Here is a 12,655-nt window from a genome sequence, read left to right on the forward strand (position 1 = left end):
TGAAAATGATCTCATCTATATTTAGAGGGCTTATACCAGCTGGTGTTGACACTCCCTCCTCTCATTACACTGTTATCTCAACCTCTCAACCTTTGAATTAATTAGCTGCCGCAAGTCAATTAGCTTCCTCCAGCAATCTCGCAATGCCTGATTTCATTTTTTCCCCCCTCAAACCGTGAAGCTCACAAGATAGTTTATGGAATTGAAATCTTGAAAAACTGTGTTCAGTTTTGATAATAGGTTGTATGGGGTTGCTCTTTATTTTATAATAATTTGCTTATTAACTGTGAAACTTAAATGGTATTATCATGTAACCATGATTGTTGAAGTTGCGTTACGTAATGCCATCAAAGTGCTTGACTTATTACAGTACCAACATAACTTTTAAGTCCATCAGCATCTGAAATGTCCTTCTAATTGGGTTTCATTTTTTTCCATAGTTAAAATGATTGAATAAAACTGCTGTACAACAATAACAGTTGTCTATACATAGAGGAGCAATACAACACCCAGGCATTGTTTTTGATTGTGTGAAATGGGGAACATTTTCTTCACTTTTTTTAATGACACTCATATAGCAGTCAAAACAAACTGAAATCCTTGAGCATACAAAATATTAAACGGGAACTGCAGAGTTTTTTGGCTTGCTCCTCAAGAAATGCTGGCGACTGTAACAGAAGCCAAACGTGAGTTGGCTTGGGGGTGTGGTTTGATGTGGATGTTTCTTGGGTGTGTCGTTGCCACCACCAAGACACACCCACCTGTCTGAACCTTGCCCACAGCTGTTTCCCCCTACTCACTCACAACAAACAAACCTCCTTCAGATTGAGTTCAATATTTATTCAGGGCAAAACCCATTGAAACCAGTGTCTCATTCACAATGTGAATGAAACAAAACAAAACAGCAATCAATGAAACAAAACATCAATCAAATTACAGCAAATTACCTTTGAGTAGGTCAATAGTCAACAGAGCAGGAGTTGCAACCGGTTCAGGGGACAGAAATGAAAGGCGTAAAATAAGGAACAGAACTAGAACCGAAAACAAAAGTGAACTATTCTGTTCCAGAACAGAACTGCTATTTTAAAAACATGGGAACCGGTTGATAATGTTTTTTTACATTCCAGGCATTTTTTTCCAGTCCCACAAAAAATGCAACAAAGCATCTGTACAAAGCTCTCACTTTGTCACTCAGAAGCTTATTCCAGTGCATGCATGCCTGCCTGCCTGCCTGCCTGCCTGCCTGCCTGCCTGCCTGCCTGCCTGCCTGCCTGCCTGCCTGCCTGCCAGCTGGAAATCTTGCCAGTGTGTGTGTGTAGGCTACCTGCCCCGTCCCCTCCCTCCAAGGCATATTAGACTGTAGCTACTGACATTACAAGCATGGTTCATAAATTAGGGAGAGATTTTTATTAGAGAAGAATGCATTAACTTTTTAAATGCTATTTATGGATACTATAGTTAACACATCTCACATTGGATTTATTAACTAGAAAAAGGTTTAAAAGTTAAGTTTAAATCTGGTGCTGGTGCCACTCTGAACACACAAGCTTGTTAACTGGCTACAGTAGCTAGCTCTCGAAAACTCTAGGCGGAATTATGTGTAACGTAATGAAACTGAGTCATGATCAAGGGCTAGCTCTGGTCCAACGTTAGTTAAGCTAACTCTCTGAAGTTCAAAGACATTCAAAGTTCCTTCATAGAAGCCGCTCCTCCATAGGTATAATTCTGTGGGCCTATTTCAGATTATGCATGTCTAAACAACAAGATGCCCAGTGCTTCATGCCAGCGCTTTTGTCACCTGCAAAATTTCAGTTGCATCTCACACCCTACATTGTCTGTACATAGCTTGCCCACTCCATACCAAGCTGCACTATCCATTGGTGAAGGAATTTAATGTAGAGATAAATGTTAAAACATTTTTGTTTCAGAGGTTTAAATAGGAACAGAAAGGAACAATATAAACATAATTTTTTTGGAGGTTCGAACTGGTTCAGAACTTTATTTTGCTGGTCAGAACAAATCTAGCAACAGGTCAATGTAGAATAAACACCCTTTACATAATAACATAGACGCAGTGTTCTGCTAATATAACAATGTGCACCTTTCATCTGTCATTGTCATTCCCAGCCGATACAGACACTGTGCCTATCTGCATTTTGTCTGGTGGTAATGGGGTCACCTTGGCAGACATGTCAGAGTGGTCTTACCTTCCTGTGTGGTGTCCCATACACAATAGGTGTTCCCTGATCCTGCTGCAGAATACACAGGGTGTCTCCCTCCTCATATTGACTGATACCATTCAGTTCAATTATAAAAAATACAATACAAGTAAAAGGTGTCTAGTCAAAGTGCCAGGTCTCGCTCCATTCAGAGACATTCAGAGACATCAGTATCAAGCCTGTCTGTCAGTCTGGACTTCATCACATAATCTTGCAAGTCTCCATGTGCTGGCTCCATACATGTTTCTGTGCACACATAGTCACTGTTATATTACCAACAGTATAGCTCTTAAACTCTAGGCAGCCTTATGTGTAATGTAATGGAACTGAGTCAGGATCAAGGGTTGGTTCTGGTCCAATGTTTGTTAAGTCAACTATTTTGGGGGTTATTTGGTCCCACTGCCCATTTTATGTTAAAACTACCCTGGTAATGGTGTTGATTATTATTGCATTTTTTTGCATTAAATGTAGTAAACTCTCACAGAGTTGCTTATATTTAACTCCAATTGCAATTTTACTCTGTTGTTTTTAATTAACTCCCTTGCGATGTTACACTTTTCTGTGTTGTTTTGAATTAACAATCAACTACAGCAGAGTACATTTCTCTTTCAGTTTGCTTCCTTTGAGTTATAACGGTGTAAAGCCTTACTTGAATATTTCTCAATGTGTCACATTTTGGTGGTTTGCAATATGATATCCAATCTCTGTTAGATCCAACTTGCAAGGAAATATATCCAGCACTTTTATATCAGCCACAACTTGCATTTAGAATGCCTGTCAGAGTACGGAAGAAAATACAGCTAATGGAGACTACACACTATGTAAACTGGAACAACTATCTCATTAACAGGGAGCGTATCACTATCTTGAGGGTTACAAAATGTAACCCAATTTCTTTTAACACAGTGATTTCATCTGTCCTTGATTTACTGTGTGGGCCTGATGGCCTCTCACATGAAATGTATTCAACTTTCAAAGACACCCTGTCCCCTCTATTGACAAATATATTTTTTAAAAATGTATCTATTAAAAAGCTCACCCAATCACTACAATTAACCACAATTAAGGTAATCCTGAAGAAAAACAAGGACCCAGATGATCCACGTCATATAGGCCCTCTCAAATTTGAACACTGATTCCAAAATCCTAGCAAAGTTGATCACTTCAAGGATGAATCCTATTATACCCACTATTGGATTTGTGAAAAATATGCAGTCCTATTCAAATGTCAAGAGATTGTTATTAGTACTGCAGTATGTTAAAATCAAGAAATGGGATACGTAGTGGAGACCCAGCCTCCATAAGGTACAATCCTTTATTCATGTGACAAATGTAAATTATGATAGTGACTCCATGGGTACTGTTGTGACCACTATTAGTACTTTCTTAGCGGAAGGGCACAATTTATTATATACATTTTGTTTTATTGTCTGTGTTGTATTATGTTATGTATTGTATGTCTCTTCTGTTTTGTTCTCCCCATAAAAAACAACAGGAACAAAAAACAACATTATTTGAAATTAGCTTTTCAATAAAAACATTGAAATAATGTACTTTTTTTTCCCTGTGTTCAAATAAAATCACAGAATGGTTTAGGGTCTGAAAGATAGTGGACTCCACTCTGAGGTAGATGCTTTCAGTTTTCATCTCATTAGCCCCTTAAGACACACGTGTGTGTGTGTGTGTGTGTGTGTGTGTGTGTGTGGGCTGGTTTGTGGGTTGTGATACCGCATAAATATTGCTACAGCAAAGGGTTTGATCGAATCCACCCCCTGGTCTTAAATTAATGCAGCATCATTCACATCAGGTCTGGACTGATGAAAATCCATATCCTTTCCTGCCATATGACTGGATGCCATCTAAATAGTTCCATTGTATGAAAATCTCATATTTGTCGAGGAATACTGTATATATCAACACAAAAACAACGCAAAGAAGACTTGACAAAAAAAACTGAGGAAAAGGAATGGATTTAATCACGAATTTGAATATGTGTGGTGGGAATTGACACAGGTTAATAACAAGTATAAATCAAATTTCTCTCGCAGCTTGAGGCTGTCGATCCCTCTCTGTCGTTAGTCATACTCTCTCAAAGACCTGATGAAAATACAAACGTATAAATAGAAGAGAAAGAAATCACTGGCAGCCATTCTGACCTTGGTTCTCTGTAAATCAATTACTAATCTTGAAAAGGGTGCTGAATTGGATATACTGTATATTCATATTCATGATGATGAGGCTTCATATCAAACAGGATAAATTAGTACCGTACTTCCAATTCATAAAGCAAAGCATGTTTCTCACATAAACTACTATTCAAATGTATAGAGTACATGTACAGTATATTTATACGGTACCAATAAAACTTATGGACGCACCCACTCATTCAAGGGTTTTTATTTGTACTTCTTTATACGTTGTAGAATAATAGTGAAGACATCAAAACTATGAAATAACACATATCAAATCATGTAGTAACCAAAAAAGTGTTAAACAAATCAAAATATATTTGAGATTTGAGTTTCTTCAAAGTAGACACCCTTTGCCTTGGTGAGAGCTTTGTACATATTTGTCTCCTAATTAATAACCACATCAGATATTTCTCTACCCATGTTCTAAATCTTAAGTATTTTAGATATGAGTTCATTACTGCCCGTATGCAGATGCTGTTGAGGTCAATGCTTGACTCACACATACATTTTTCATGTTCGAGGAGACAGAGGTAGGACATTTCATAGCTCATCATTTCAAATATTTTGTTGCTACCAGGAATTCTCTGGAAATGCTAGCTCTTAGGAGATGTGATAGCCTGGGTGTAAATTATGCTAATGTCCTGCTGCATACTTGGGCCATTGGGTCAGTTACTCAAGATGTGAGATGCTGGCGCCTCATGAGATCATCTCACAAAATGTTAATTTATCCAACCAAGACCAGCAGTTGCCTTGAACTTGGAATTGAATGATCTATTAATCATTAATGATCAATCTACCCACAGTCAAGGCACCTTGCCTAGCTGGTGAAAAAAATGTAAACTTCTGGATGAAACGCTTGGGAGTGAAGTGGCTGTAAGAACTACCAGTAAGATACAGCCACACCACTAGTGGTAATCATAGGAGAGTTGTGTTACTGGGAGAGGAGTGGAAACATTGAGAGATTATACAAATATTTTATAGCCTATGCTGAATTGCATTTCAAACATTATTTTATACTGATACAATTGCTCAGAGAAAGATTAAAAAAAGAGTGCGGCCCAAATAGGGCTTGCCTATAGCATATTATATTTTAAACATTTACATGTAGTCTATCTAGGTCTTTAATGTCCTCGTTTTAAAATAACAATCCTGTATATATTTCTTAATTTGTCTGTCTAACAAGTAATAAAAAAAAATTAAAAAATGCCCAAATGATTGGATCCCTTGTTTTCCTACTCCAGCGCCCACCCTTTGCGGAAAACATATTGGGAGGGATCTTAGACCATTACTCCATTCATAATCTTTCCAGATGCTTTATATCCTTTGTTTGCGGTTATGAACTGCCCTCTTCAATTCAAACCACATGTTTTCAATGGGATTCAAGTCCGGAGACTGAGATGGCCATTACAAAATGTTGATTTCTTCACTTGCATCCAAGTTTCAGCTACCTGGTAAAGGCAACCAGGTGTTTGTATAAAATGTCCTGGAACTTGGTAATGTTTATGATGCTGTTGACCTTACCAGGGGCCCCGGGACCAGTGGAAGCAAAATAGCCCCATAACATTTTTCTTTTGAAGGTCCAACCCACCATTGGTGTGCGTGGCCGAAGAGCTCTATTTTCATGTCATCTGACCATAGCACCACCTGGAGTTTGCTCAACGGCATTGGCACTTGGATTGGAACCAGTGCTATGGTCATATGGCACAAAAATAGAGCTCTTTGGCCATGCATACTAGCTGTGGGTTGGGCTTTCGAAAGAACAATGCATATGCAGAAAATACCTCATCCCTACTGTAAAATATGGTGGTGGATCTTTGATCTTATGGTGCTATTTTGCTCCCACTGGTACATTTACATTTCCAATTTGCGTTAAAAGTAAGAGCACATTAAGATACAAGAACAGTTACAACCAACTGATTGCAGCATTACTGCAAGTGGAAGAAGGTAGAAAACTGCCATATATTAAAGTTACAAATTGGCTGAAAAGGAGTGGCATAAATAGAAAAAGATACCAGATTCATTTGAGGACAAACTTGTTGACAGCTGCGCCATACAGGCTGCAAAATAAATGGAAAGAGATTTTCGATATACTGATTCCATGGCACATGGTATATGAACTGATACAAAAAACAACACTTGATTCAACACTGAGTTTTTCTATTTAAATTGTTTTCCAAATTTCTTGCCACCAACACAATATGTGGGGCATACAACAATCTCAGCTCTGTAGATTTTTCTGGGAAGAGACAGAATCACTAGATGCCCCTATGTAGTAGCTTGCTTCTGGTTACAGGTTCAGGAATGGTTAACAATCACAATATTCACTTTAAATGAACCTTACAAATACCAGTGTTAGGCAATTTGGCAAGCCATAGTCAATCAATTAGTATCTGTGGATACTATACGATTAGAAAGGTTTCAAATTCATGTACAAAAAAAAAACACAGCACAATTGAAAAATATATGTCACATGGAAATCAAACAAGGGTGGTCTATGGTGATAGAGTAGGATGGGATGAGAGCGGCTGAGGGGTGGGATTAAAGAGCTCCTAATCAGTAATGTATTTTATGCTTTATATACACAGACCATGTATGTCAAATGTTTATGTAAAGTGTGATATATAAATTGTATGTATATGTAGAAAAAAAGCTGTAAAAACAAAAATATATATTTGTGTCTTTTGAAGATGGGAAGATGGGAAGAAGAGAACATGATTTAGAAACTAAAATACAAACATATTCCTAATAAGTGAAATGTATAGATATTTCGGTCTCTGACGATAGTGTAATAGAGTAATGCCAATTAGGTTTCATTTTGTTTCTAGGAATGTGAGAAGACCTTCATCACTCTCATTCAGTTAGCTCAATGGCTTGAGCATCAGAAAACATCAAGTGCCTTGATGACAGAATCATCAGACAAAGAGGAATAACAACATTTATTTCAGTAGAAAGGGCGATGATAAGGAATGGTATCAATATGGTTTAGAGGACACCATGCCTGCAATACAGTCTTCTTCAGTCACATACAGCATATATTCACAGTTTCCATAGCAACGCCATGTTTTTTTATTTGATTTTCATGGTAAAGTTTTTGGGGTCGTATCACAAAACAAAATGATTAATCCTGTACCCTTATAGAGTGAACCAAACAGCTTCCCATTATTATTATTTAAAAAAAAATGTTGTTAGGAAATGGAATTGCATTAATGATAAAGCAGTATTTATTTATTTATTTATAGGCTATGATAAGAGACAGAAGAAGCAGTAGAAGTTCAAGGAGCTGATACATCTTGACATTGTGCCACCGTAACAGCATTGCAATGGTTCCCTAACTGCAGCAATTAATGTGGTCCTGTCTAATACCACTGAAGTAATTAAGTAATAACTGTGAATTAAGTGAGTAAGTAAGTAAGTAAGTAAGTAACCTATCAAAAACCTGTGGACAGTGGAAGATTTCACAAGAGTTTGTGTAAACTTCCAATATATTCATGGAGGTGGCATAGCAATGTTTTTCCAGTACAAGTGTTATCATTTTATTGCACTCTTTAACAAAATAAATGTGTTCTCAACTGTATTTTAAACTCCCATTTTAAGTTAAAATCTCTGTCAATTGTTTTAGGCCTCAGAATTAGGCTTTGGAATGATAGTAGAATAGGAAATCTATAATAATTGTTACCATTTGATTTCCAACAAAATGTCAACTTCTACGTCAAAATAGAATGTAGGCTGGCTTCTGTGAATCTTAAATGTTTTCGGGAGGTGCCCGGTTGGGTTGTGCATCCCCCAAGGAGACGGAGGTCGCAGAGCCTGATAGATACACTATACTGTATATTTAAAAGTATGTGGACACCCCTTCAAATTAGTGGATTCAGCTATTTCAGCCACACTTGTTGATGACAGGTTTATGAAATCAACCACACAGCCATGCAATCTCCATAGACAAACATTGGCAGTGGAACGGCCTTACTGAAGATCTCAGTGACTTTCAACGTGGCACTGTCATAGGATACCACCTTTCCAACAAGATCACAGAACAAGCTCACAGAACGGGACAGCCAAGTGCTGATTCTTGTAACAATCGTCTGTTGCAACACTCACTACCGAGTTCCAAATTGCTTCTGGAAGCAAAGTCAGCACAATAACTATTCATTGGGAGCTTCATGAAAGGAGAATCCATGGCATAGAAGCCACATACAAGCCTAAGATCACCATGCGCAATGCGAAGCATCGGCTGGAGTGGTGTAAAGCTCGCCGCCATTGGACTCTGGAGCAGTGGAAACGTATTCTCTGGAGTGACAAATCTGGGTTTGGAGGATGCCAGGAGAACACTACGTGCCCGAATGCATAGTGCCAACTGTAAGGTTTGGTGGAGGAGGAACAATGGTCTGGGGCTTAGTTCCAGTGAAGGGAAATCTTAATGCTACAGCATACAATGACATTCTAGACGATTCTGTGCTTCCAACTTTGTGGCAACAGTTTGAGGAAGGCTCTTTCTTGTTTCAGCATGACAATGCCCCCGTGCACAAAGTGAGGTCCATACAAAAATTATTTGTCGAGATCAATGTGCTTTTCCTTCACTCTGTGGTCCAACTCATCCCAAACCATCTCAAATTAGGTTGATATCGGGTGGTTGTGGAGGCCAGGTAATCTGATGCAGCACTCCATCACTCTCCTTCTTGGTCAAACAGCTGTTACACAGCCTGGAGGTGAGTTGGGTCATTGTCATGTTGACGAACAAATTATAGTCCCAGTAAGCGCAAACCAGATGGGATGGCATATTGCTGCAGAATGCTGTGGTAGCCATGCTGGTTAAGTGTGCCTTGAATTCCAAATAAATCACTGACAGTGTCACCAGCAAACACCCCCACACCATCACACCTCCTCCTCCATGCTTCACGGTGGGAACCACACATGTGGAGATCATCCGTTCACCTACTCTGCATCTCAGAAAGACACAGCGGTTGGAACAAAAAATATCAAATTTGGACTCATCAGACCAAAGGACAGATTTCCACCGGTCTAATGGACATTGCTCGTGTTTCTTGGGCCAAGCAAGTCTCATCTTCTTCTTATTGGTGTCCTTTAGTAGTGGTTTCTTTGCAGCAATTCGACCATGAAGGCCTGATTCACGCAGTCTCCTCTGAACAGTTGATGTTGAGATGTGTCTATTACTTGAACTCTGTGAAGCATTTATTTGGGCAGCAATCTGAGTTGCAGTTAACTTTAATGAACTCTGGGTCTTCCTTTCTAGTGACGGTCCTCATGAGAGCTAGTTTCATCTTAGCACTTGTTGGTTTTTGCGACTGCATTCGAAGAAACCTTCATAGTTCCAGATCAAATCAAATTTTATTGGTCACATACAAATGGTTAGCAGATGTTAATGCAAGTGTAGCGAAATGCTTGTGCAGATTGACTGACATTCATGCCTTAAAGTAATGAAGGACTGCCGTTTCTCTTAGCTTATTTGAGCTGTTCTTGCCACAAGACTTGGTCTTTTACCAAATAGGACTATCTTCTGTATACCAACCCGACCTTGTCACAACACAACTGATTGGCTCAAATGCATTAAGAAGGAAAGAAATTCCACAAATGACCTTGGCACATCTGTTAATTGAAATTCATTCCAGGTGACTACCTCATGAAGCTGGTTGAGAGAATGACAAGAGTGTGCAAACAAATGGCACTGGAAGAAATGGCAGCCGTTTTACGGGCGCCTAACCAATTGTGCTATTATGTGGGTTTTTTCGCATTATTATTATTTTTTCTTTTTTCTTTTATTTTACCCCCAATGCTCCCCAATTTTGTGGTATCCATTGTTAGTAGTTACTATCTTGTCTCATCGCTACAACTCCCGTACGGGCTCATGAGAGACGAACGTCGAAAGCCATGCGTCCTCCGAAACACAACTCAACAAAGCCGCACTGCTTCTTAACACAGCGCGCATCCAATCCGGAAGCCAGCCACACCAATGTGTCGGAGGAAACACTGTGCACCTGGCGACCTGGTTAGCGTGCACTGCGCCCGGCCCGCCACAGGAGTCGCCAGTGCGCGATGAGACAAAGATATCCCTACCGGCCAAACCCTCTGATAGGAGAATTATGTTCTCGTGTTCATTAACCAATTCAATTGTGATTACTCAGTCTGCTACATCAGGATTTGTAAGATACTGATAGAAATGAAAACAGACAGAGGCCCAGTCTACCACAGTTAAATGTTTATTCACGGGAACGTCCTAAAGTCAAGAATACAAAACAATTCATTTTATACTGACTTCTCACGCCCACACATACACACAAACATACGCACACACTGTCTGTCTCACTACCCAGCCGACAGAGATAGTGACCTTGTCCTTGAGACGTACTCCCCGTTCTCTCCCAAATCTCTAGTCAGGTCGGCACCAAGCTCAGACAGTCTGTGTTTAAAATACCATAAAGACATATTGTTTTACCCTAATACTGACAAGGACTACACATTTATTGATTATGATTTTATACATTCTAATCAATTCCGTACAATTATATGTTTCAGGGCGGAATATTCTAATCATTCTATTAACAGACAATTCTCACCCATCACCCTCCCTAACCCGGACGACGCTATGCCAATTGTGTGTCGTCCCACAGACCTCCTGATCACGGCCGGCTGCGACAGAGCCTGGGCGCGTACCCAGATTCTCTGGTGACACAGCTAGCACTGCGATGCAGTGCCCTAGACCACTGTGCCACCCGGGAGGCCTTTTGTGTTATTTTTTACTTATTTTGTACATAATGTTTCTGTCACCGTATCTTACAGCAAAAATATCAGAACAGCCATCACTCTCCTCGGATTAGACTAAGATTTTTTCTTCAACAAGCAGGACGCACAGGATGTACTTCAGACACCCGACAAGGCCAAAATTCCCATCATTGGCAAGAGAAAGAGAAGCAGGTATAGAGGACACAGGGTGGGGTGCCTTGTAAGGATCTGCCGATGACGAGTGGAAAATCTTCCCTTACCATCAATATTACTTGCCAACGTACAATCATTGGACAATAAATTAGACAAGGTACGAATACGAATATCCTACCAATGGGACATCAAAAACTGTAATATCTTATGTTTCACCGAATCGTGGCTGAATGATGACATGGATAACATTCACCTGGCAGGATATACGCTGCACCAGCTAGATAGAACAGCACACTCCGGTAAGACGAAGGGGGGCGGTCTGTGTATATTTGTAAACAGCTGGTGCACGAAATCTAAGGAAGTCTCTAGATTTTGCTCGCCTGAAGTAGACAACACTATTTGCCAAGAGAGTTTTCATATATTTTTTTTGTGACTGTTTATTTACCACCACAGATAGATGCAGGTACTAAGACCGCACTCAGTCAGCTGTATAAGGAAATAAGCAAATAGGAAACCACTCACCCAGAGGCAGCGCTCACAGTGGCCGGGGACTTTAATGCAGGGAAATTTAAATCAGGTATACCTCATTTCTATCAGCATGTTAATAAATGCGCAACAAGAGGGAAAACATTTCTAGATCACCTTTACTCCCCACACAGAGACACGTACAAAGCTCTCCCTCGCCCTCCATTTGGAAAAACTGAACATAATTCTATCCTCCTGATTCCTGCTTGCAAGCAAAAATTAAAAGCAGGAAACACCAGTGACATGGTCTATAAAAAAAAGTGGTCAGATGATGCAGATGCTAAGCTACAGGACTGTTTTGCTAGCACAGACTGGAATATGTTCCGGGATTCCCCTGATGGCATTGAGGAGTACACAACATCAGTCACTCGGATTATCAATAAGGGCATCGAGGATGTCGTCCCCACAGTGACCGTACGTACGTACGTACATTCCCAACCAGAAGCCATGGATTACAGGCAACATTTGCACTGAGCTAAAGGCTAGAGCTGCTGCTTTCAAGGTGTGGGATTCTAACCTGAAAGCTTATAAAAAATCTTGCTGTGCCCTCTGACGAACCATCAAACAGGCAAAGCGCCAATACAGGACTAAGAATGAAGCGTAATACACCGGCTCCGACGCTCGTCGGATGTGGCAGGGCCTGCAAACCATTACAGACTACAAATGGAAGCACAGCCGCGAGCTGCCCAGTGACACGAGCCTGCCAGACGAGCTAAATCACTTCTATGCTCGTTTCAAGGCAAGCTACACTGAGGCATGCATGAGAGCATCAGCTGTTCCGGACGACTGTGTGATCACGTTCTCTGTAGCTGACATGAATAAGACCTA

The sequence above is a fragment of the Oncorhynchus mykiss genome, chromosome 9 (genome assembly GCF_057628025.1).
Source record: "Oncorhynchus mykiss isolate SJ-2025 chromosome 9, ASM5762802v1, whole genome shotgun sequence".
Classification (NCBI taxonomy): domain Eukaryota; kingdom Metazoa; phylum Chordata; class Actinopteri; order Salmoniformes; family Salmonidae; genus Oncorhynchus; species Oncorhynchus mykiss.